This window comes from Nannospalax galili, unplaced genomic scaffold, assembly GCF_000622305.1.
Source record: "Nannospalax galili isolate Female #2095 unplaced genomic scaffold, S.galili_v1.0 scaffold365, whole genome shotgun sequence".
NCBI lineage: Eukaryota > Metazoa > Chordata > Mammalia > Rodentia > Spalacidae > Nannospalax > Nannospalax galili.
Window position 1 is genome coordinate 1095420 of NW_008353234.1, and position 9827 is coordinate 1105246.

General features: G+C 41.7%; 1 protein-coding gene across 22 annotated transcripts in view; it reads right to left on the reverse strand.

The window, feature by feature from the left end:
• The window catches only part of LOC115067226, a 67008-nt gene that overhangs the window by 21225 nt on the left and 35956 nt on the right, over positions 1 to 9827 (reverse strand). The window lies entirely within an intron of this gene.

The window sequence follows — 9827 nt, forward strand, 5'->3', positions numbered from 1 at the left end:
CCACCCCCAGTCTGGCTAAGACCATGTGGGAAGGCTCTGGGCCTTGCTGATATGTCTGGGTTGCTGTCTAGTGCTGCATGTTGCCTTGATCAAATCCAACCTACTCCCATACTAAACTGGATGTATATGAAAAGGTCTGAATTTTCCCCAGGACCCAAGAATTTCCAAATTTCATATTCCCATGGGAGTGACCATATTTACTATTGGTTATTTGGAAAGGGAACTGCTAGTAAAGTTAAATAGACTTTATTCCCAGGGCCCAATATGAACTGTAATGGCTTGTTCCAGAGAGGCAGAAAGGAAAGCGGAAGCTCCCATAAGGAGCTGTCAGGTAGATACTGGGCCAGTGGAAAGTCTAGCAGGTTATGAGGGTGGGACATTCTGACCACACACTTGATGAGGAGGTAGTCAAGGCTGAACATCCCAGCCTGGCAATATAGGAGTATAGCATTCACTAGGGAGTTAAGGGCCCTCACAGGCCACAGTGGTGCTGCCTTCCCTTGTTCCTGTTTCTCTTCATGTCCTGACCTTTCCCTCTATAGCTCTGACTTCTAGGACAAAATGACAAAGGACTTAATGTTTGTAATTAGATGGCAGGGATATCTCATCCTCAATTCTTCCCTTTAGGAGCCCAAAGTTAGCAAACTACAGAATGGAAAATGCCTGTCCAGTGCTCCTGGGCTCTTACAGAGTGTTCAGGAGGTCTATGGACTTTGCACAAAGATCCTACCCTCCTTACTCTAGGGACCGCTGATCTAAACCACATGAGATCCAGTGAGTCTCCGTAGAGAGCAATGGCTACCAAGGATTGGAGACCACGGAATCTACAAACGGAGGCCACTACCCACTGGAAGAGGCCTGTAAATTCCCTAGGAATTTGTTAGGTAGACATCACAAGAGAGGAGATACTTTTTTTGTTGTTGCTCTTTTTGAGACAGGGTCTCTCTGCAGTCCCACCTGGCCTGGAACTCTTATGTAGACCAGGCTGGCCTTGAACTCACAGAGATCTGCCTGCCTCTGCCTCTTGAGTGCTGGGATTCAAAGCATGTACCACCACACTGCCACTCTAGAGATATTTCCTTTAAAGAATGGTGGAAGGACTGGTTTTTCTTCTGTCATTTGGGGGAGGAGTCTCAAGAAGCTCCTGCCTGCAGACTCCAGTCCCTTCCCTTTTCTTCTTATGTATTAAACCAGGAAGACCAACTAAAACCTGCAACTTTGTGAGGCTAAAAGCCTGGGATGGTGGGGGACAAGGACAAGCAGTTTCTGGTGCCTGCCTATAGACCTAAGGGAAGTAACAAAAAAAGGAAAAAGTCCTGCTCTTTATGTTGGTACATGCTGAAAGGAAAAGAGTAAGTTCCATCTTTAAGCACTGAGTGAGCACCACAAGTCTGGAGCACAATTCTCTAGACTACTTGTCCATTTATGAGCAAACCACTAGAGAGAAGAAGGCAAATGAGAGGCATATAGCATTTTAATGTTAACACACGATAAATTGTGCTCATGTATCCATAGTGCATAACTACATTTTAGAAAAATTAACTGGAAATTCCTAACATTTATACTAAATTATAGTGATGGTTTTGTGAAGCATGAAGATTAAAAAGATAACAATTGCATTTTCTGAGTGTGCAACATACATTACAGCTTAATGTTAACAACTGCTCAACTGTACCACTGGACAAATATTCATGAGGGTATCCATTAAGGTTATAACTGGCACAATTTAAACCTTGTGCTGAGATAACTAAAAGTAATAGAACAAATGTATACACTGCTATTAACTGCTGTCGTAAGTAAAGTTTCTCTATCCTAGCATACTGGTGTGAAATGTCTACAGGATACAGATGCTCTAAGGGAGTAAAAAATAAACTTACAAATTGGCTTAATAAAATGGGATCTCATAAACCCTTAGTCAAAATTGTTAATATGCCTCAATGTAAATGAAACCAGGACCTTCACGGAACAACTTATAAAACCTGTTGGGCAAGGGGGTTGATTATCCTTAGTAGTTCTCCATCTGCACACGTGCCTACCTGTGCAAATATAGCAAACAGTGCCTCTTACGACTGTCGTGCTGTGGTCACACACATGGAGGAACCTGTACTCAGTGTCCAATATTATTGACACTAGTGGTTCTATTCACTAGTGAATAGAACAACAGCAAGTAAGTATCTTCATCTTATGTATTTGCCTAACTTGTTCTATCTAGTGCCTCTCTGCACAGTTTTGCAGTTTGCTACACCTCTGGAAGGGAAAGCACACCTTTGTTCTGGTACGAGGTATAGCCTGCAGCATTATCTTCAAACTCGATCTTTGCATATAAGAGCTTGATGGCAGATGTCTTTCTCTAGGGACACAGGTGTGACATTACATTAATGGCACCCTCTGCTAAGGGAATTTGTCTGACACACTCACTAATGAGGAGGATCAGGAGGTAACAAGCTGCAGAAATGCCTGCCCAAATCCCCTGGACTCTGCAGAATGCTCAGGAGGTCTCACAAATGATGCTGCCCTCATTGCTAGTGGGAGTGGTCCAAACCAGGGTGAGGTCTGTTAGGATGTCCTACAGAGAGAGATGGATACCTGAGAAGGTGACTGATGGGAACCACAAATATAGGTCACCACTCACAACTTGGGGCCACCTGGAACCCAGGAGTGTGGTAGGTAAATATTCAAAGAATGAAAAAAATGAGATGCCTAGCAATGCAAGCCATTCTAAATATTTTAATTTAAAAAGTAAGGAGGGAACCTGGGTATGGTAGCACTCACCTATGATCTGCACACTCAAGAGGCAGAGTCAGGAGGATAGCCATACGTACAAGGCCAGCCTGGGCTGCAGAGAGATCCTCTCTTAAACTAATAAACAAAAACAAAAATTTATTTAAAAAGAAAGAAAACTAAAGAACAGGAAAGAATATCCCACTGTTGGAGTAGAGATGAGACAGCCGAGGGAGAGGTTACTGGGTAGAGACACCAGGAATCCTTCTTCATGTACTTAACTGGAAATTGAAGCTGAGTGACAGTTTCATGACGTGAAAACTCAGAAAAATGAGAAATGCAAATGAAACACACACACTCTCTATCTCTCTCCTGGTGTCAGGCCAAACTTTCCCCTGAGAGATCTGTGCACACTCTCTGGGATCCCAAAGAGCATGGTTTTAACTAAACCATCGCAATGTTCCTAGTAAGTTACAGTTTGGGGAATAAGAATATTTATTTGGGCTTGCCAGCGAAGTTTAGAGGGTCACTTACAAAGACATGAGCTCTCATGGGCTCTTTCTCTCCCATATTTGAGATCTGCACATCAGTTTGTGTCCCACCTACATGGTCTCCGCACTCCATTGCAAAAGGGCAACTACCCCTCCCCCTTTTCCCAATGTGCTCAGCGTTTCTCAGTTTCTGTCTTTACAGGGTTCAGTTCTAATTTCCTCAGAGGACATGCCCACCCAACACCTGGAAAAAAGACTGTTTTGTTTTGTTTTTTTTTCTAATATTGGGGGACAGGCTTTGAACTTCAATTACTAAATGCCAGGTCTAGGAAGCACAATCTAATCCCCAGGACATTTATTTTATCAGCACTCCCTTAGGTAAAAATAAAAATAGGTCACATATACCTGAAATATTTAAATAGATTATAAATTATATATTCACACATTGTATAATTCAATCAAAACAACTTTCTATTGTAAATTCAGCATTTGAACACAATTTACATGCTATGCTGGTTTTGGCCATGCTTGTGTTCAGGGCCAGTTACTTAAGAGGCTGAAGCTAGATCAGTTGAGCCGAGGAGTTTGAGGCCAGATTGAAGAAGCTAGAGAAACCCAAACTCAAAATAAATAAGCTATGCAACCAAAGTGTTAGATAACAAAATAATTTTAAAATGATGCTGATTGACTTTTGTGCCTCTACGACAAAGTATTACTTTTAAAATTTTCTAACTGCACCAACTTCACAAAATTCATGGGATTAATTATACACAGGTTCAAATTAAAGTTATACTTCTACATCCCACTAAATTTAAATATTTTAGCCCAATAATCTTAAAAGAATAACTAAATATAATGTAAAGAAAAATAGCTTAGCTTGGCGGCTCGCACATGCATCCAGCACTCAAGAGGCTGGGGCTGGAGCATATAGCAGCAAGTATGAGGTTAACTTAGGCTACATAAAAGACCCTATATCAAAAGAACCAAACAGCAGGAAGAGGGAGGATTATACAAGAAACCATAGGGGTAAAGGGGAACCAGGAGTTCAAGAGAGGGGGAAATAATAGGAGACAGGTATAATCAAGGGGGAAATAGTAAAAATGGGAGTGTTTTAACTGGGGAGGGACCAGAGAGGATTAGACAGGATGGGAGAGGGAGAGGGAGAAGGAAGGAGAGAGAGAGAGAGAGAGAGAGAGAGAGAGAGAGAGAGAGAGGATAAATATTACTTAGATGGTGTGAAAACCAGAGAGAAATGCATTAGTTCAAAAGCCTACTAAGAAATACACATATGTGCATGTGTATAGCTGAAGGCTATATAACAAGAATATAGTGCCAGAGAGGAGAAACTTCAAGTTCAGGGTAGTCCAAGAGACTCCTAGAATAACACAGGCTATTGCTATAGCCCTTGATTACCTCTCAGAACTTGAAGGTAAGACCCTATTTCTGAAGACAGGATATACTTCAGACATAGAACTTGGAGCAATGGATCTAGAACTGACTTGGAAGCATACTCCCTCTGAAGACTAGCTCTTATAGTTCTGGAGAACTGGGCTGAGGGAGGGTGCAGATAGCGGAGGGGTTCTAAATATGATGAAGATGCATTGTATAAAATGCACAAAAAATCAATAAAAATATATATTGAATAAAAAACAGCAACAAAAATTTTTAACCAGGTATGGTGGCACAAACCTATAATTCAAGAACTGGGGAAGCAGAAGGATGATCAGGTATTCAAAGTCATCCTCCACTATATAGTCCTAGGTCAGCTTGGGTTCCAGGAGACCCCGTCTTTAAACACCAAACAGAAAGTTTATGTGGAGGATGGGTGTATAGCTCAGTAACAGAATGGTTGCTTAACTGTGGGAGGACATAGATTCTACCCCCAGGGTTGCAAAGAAAACAAAAACAGAAACTCCAAAAAGCTTGAAAAAACCAACAACAATAAGGTTTAATATAAACTAAAATGGAGCCTTCCAAAATAAAAACTTACAAAACAAAGCCAATAAAGGATTCATTATCCTACTTCTCCACTTAAGTCTATTTCTGGTTGTTCTTAAATATGAAGGGTGCCTCAGGATGTTTTACTATGATGCCAGGCTACTCTTGCATCCATTGAAGCCTCTCCATCCAGTATCCAATGTTATTAAAATTATGGGTTCTCTTCAACCCACAAGCAGTAAATAAACATCCTGTTCTAATTCCTTTTGCTAACCTGCTCTGTTCAGTGTCTGTTTAAACAGCCTTTTAGCTGCACGTAGCCTCCGGATGCAAAGGAACATGGCACAGCTTTTCCAGTCCATTCATGAGGTACAGCTGCAGTGCTGAAATCACACGGAGTGTGCACTTAAAATTTGGGTGAATCAACTTTTCTAAAGGAACACAGGTAGCAGAATTAATTATACTGATGACATTCTCTTCCAAGAAAATTCATCTGACTCACTCACCAAGTACATTCAGTTCCAGTATCTTTCAGAACCTTTTGAGATCTGCAGGCAACATATTCTTCAGCTGCACATTTTACTTATACATAAAGATCAAGGGTCCTAGAGAGTGGTGTTGCCAAGTGAAATTCCTTCCCAGTAATGCCATTGGCAATCTTTTTCGTGTAATCAAGAGTGTCTCAACTGCATATGGTGTTCATTATTTTCTTTAGAGCTTCCTATGAAAGAAATCACCCATCCCAGTCTCATGTCATCCTTAAAACAGAATGGTGCCAAACCAAAGTCCTCTGATATATTCCATCAGCATAAGATTAACACAGTGGTAGAGTGTTTGCCCAGTGTAAGGTCCTGGGTTCCATCCTCAGCACTACAAAAATGAAGTCAAAACAACAAACAAACAAAACACCTCAGCTTTCCCAAGAACGAAAGATATGTGAGTGAAAAAACAAACCATATTCAAACTTAAAAAAAATCTTTTGAAGTGAGGGTTAGGGGAACAAGTGCTGCAATCGTAGCACTTGGGAGACTGAGGCAGGAAGATCAGAAGTTGACGTCAACCTCAGATATATAACAAGTTCCAAGGTCAGCCTGGGCCACACTGAGACCCTGTTTCCTGAGGGCCTCATTTGCTTATCCCAGAACACATTTTTTTGTTTGTTTGTTTGTCTTTTTGAGACAGGGTCTCCCTGTAGCTCCAGCTAGCTTGGAACTCACTATGTAGACCAGGCTGGCCTTGAATTCACAGAGATCCATTTGCCTCTGCCTCTGCCTCCCTAGTGCTGGGATTAAAGGCTTGTACCACCACACCCAGCAATACATTCTTTTTTGTGTTTGTGTCAGCACATATGAATGTGTGTGTGCGGGGGAGGGGTACACATGTGAAGCCCAGAGGTCAACTTTGGGTGTCAATCCTCAGGAGTGCTCTACCATGTTTTATGAGCTTATTGTTCCAAGGTTTACTGACTAGTTGTAGGAGACCAAGATGGCAGGATTTAGGACAAGATGGGCCTGAACTTTTAAGCTCAGTCTGCAGCCTCTACTAATGGGCAAAGCACTGAAAGCAGTGTCTCATAGCCCTGTCATGTGGAACACCACAATAAGTAGCAGAAGGAAGCAAATGCACAGGAATACAACTCCTGCACTCCAAAAATAAGGGAGTGAAGGGACCATTTAATAGGAGGCACTCACCAGAGGTCCAACCATCAAAAGTCAGAAAACTCTCCAAAGGGGCAAGGCTAATATTAAATTAAAGAGTCTAGGAATATCTATTGTCCTAAGAGGTTCTAATTCTCCGGCTGTAGTTATAGCTATGTGTTCCCACCACCCAGAGCAGTATGAAAAGGGGCTCTAAATGTTGGGATGGGATGGGATGGGGAAGAAGCCACTGTGGTAATAAGTTGCCCAGGCTGGCCATGAGCTTTCTCTTTCTAGCTTAGGGAGATGTTGAACTTGCAGTCTTCCTGAATCCACCTCCCATGTAGCTGAGTTTACAGGCCTGTGCCACCATCAACTTCCTTATTTTGAGAACTTGCCACATTTACCTCAACTTTCACCAACCTCTACCCTGCTAGTCATCAGACATGGATAGAGAAGGCAAGCTCCCCTGTCTCAAAGTAAAGAATAGAGAAAAATCAGTCTGGGCAAATAAGCATTTTAGAGATAGCTTGTCTTCCTTACACCTCATTTAGCAACTTTTGCTAGCTTCAAATTTTCCTAGGGCAGCTAGGGCCTTAGTCCAGATTAATTTTAGATTAAGGGCATGTTGTAGCTAGTTTGATTTTCTTTTCAGACAAATACGTGTTTGTCCATATTGTATCAGCAATACAACAGACCGTTTTACTTTGTTATCATTCATGTGTTCACTGTACTACACTAACATGTTCAGAAACTCTCTATTGTTTGAAGGTTTGTTTGTTTAGCCCAGACTGGTCTGGAATTTGGCCCTAAACTCATGGCAATATACCTGCCTCAGTCTTCCAATTGCTAGGATTACAGGTGTGAACTACTATGCACGGCTCAAAACTTTTTTTTTTTTTTTTTTTTTTTGTGTGTGTGTGTGTGTGTAGGGGGAGGTTGTGCGTGTAATTTGTATAGGCATTTGAATATGTGTGGGTGAACATGTTGTGCAGGTGTGCCCATATTTCTCAGGTGTTGTTCTTGATTGCTGTACACTTTATTTACCAAAGCAGGGTGCCTCTCTGAACCAGGAGCTTGCTGATTCCAACCGATCTAGCTAGTCCACGGGTTTCCCCTCCTCCCAAGTACCGGGAGTAGAGATTGCCTTGCATACCCAGCTTTTACATTAGTTCTGGGGATCCTAACTTTGGTTCACATGTTTACTTTATCCACTGAGCCATCTTTTCAGCCCTCCTTTTTTCAGTGCTGGGGAGTAAATTGAAGGGCTTTTGCACATGCTAGGCACATGTTCTATGAGTAAACTACATCCCTAAGCTGCAGTAGCTTTTCCTTTGCATTTATACCTTGACTGTTCAGTAAAGACACCAGGCTTTCAGTTTACTTCATCTTGTGTGTGTGCATGTGTGTGTATGTACACTTGTGCACAGGAACATGTACATGCCAGAGGTTGATGTTGGGTGCTGTGTTGGATAGCTTCAGTTGTCAACTTGAAAAAATAAAAATAAAAATGACAACTGAACATAGATTGCCTGAATAGATAGAAGGTCTGAAATATGAGAATTTAAGTTCATGACACGGGGGTTGGAGAGATTGCTCAGCAGCTATGAGCCATTAGTGCTCTTCCAGATGACTCAAGTTCAATTCCCAGTACTCACATTGGGCAATTCACAATGACCTGTAACTCTATTTCCTGGGGAATCCAATGCTTTCTTCTGGTCCCTACACACAAATGCACACACATACATACAAGAATCAAAATGAAAACTTTTTTTTGGTCTTCTTGAAACAGGGTTGTCTTGTAGCTCCAACTGGCCTGAACTCTCTATGTAGACCAGGCTGGCCTTGAACTCACAGAGATCTGCTTGCCTCTGCCTCCCAAGTGCTGGGATTAAAGGTGTGTGCCACTATGCCTGGAATAAATAATTTTTTAAAGAAAAGAACATGGGGCTGGAGAGATGGCTCAGGGGTTAAAAACACTGGCTGCTCTTGCAGAGGACCTGTGGTTTGATTCCTAAGACTCACATAGTGGCTAACAATTGTCTGTAACTCCAGTTCCAGGGTATCCAATGCTCTCTTCTGACGCCTGTGGGCACTGCACAATATGGGTGTATTTACATATATGCAGGCAATGCACTCATACACACACACACACACACACACACACACACACACACACACATAAATAAAAATAACAGCTTTAAAAAAAAAGAAAAGAACATGACACAAAGACATGAAGTGAACACATAATGCTGCAAAAACAGTATCAACAGGTAAGGCTAATCTGATGCATGGTGTCCACAAATCTTCAACTGAAAAAAATGCAATATTTGGGAACTACAACAAATTAAATCAAAAGAAAATGAAGTATGCCTATATTTTCAAAGTTGTCTAAAGGAGAAGTGAGCAGGGGTTCAGCAGCTTCAACTGTCCCCAGATACTCCTGAGGGTAGCCTAAGGATTTTATGGAATCCCTCATTTAAAAGATGTGTTGCACCTGGAAAGAGGTTTCAGCAATTAAGAACACTGGCTGCTATTGCAGAGTACCCTGGTTCAGTGCCCAACATCCATATGGCAGCTAACACCATCAGTAACTGCAGTTCCCAGGGATCCGTCACCCTCCTCTGGCCTCCGCCTGGCATTGCACCACATCGGTGCATTTATATACACACAAAAATAAAAAAGGAAAAGAAAAAAGGCATGCATTCAGTACACTATAAAGCGCCATTTCTTTGTGTTTGTGTATATGTGTTCATTTCTGTGCAGGTGCACATGCATATGTGCATGTGGAGAGCAAAGGTCAACCTTGGGTGTCATTCAAGAACTATCCACCTTGCTTTTTCAAACAAGTGTTATGTGACACTATTAGTATGGAGACCTGAACAAAAGTCTACTACTCATCCCAGGTAGGGAAACCATGACCGATCAAAGTAAGAATATCACCAAAGTCCAACTTGGTGAATCAATGAGTTTTAATTGAGGTTACTTATAGGTATATGGGCAAGGCGTTACAAGAGTAGAAATAACTCGAAGTTTTATA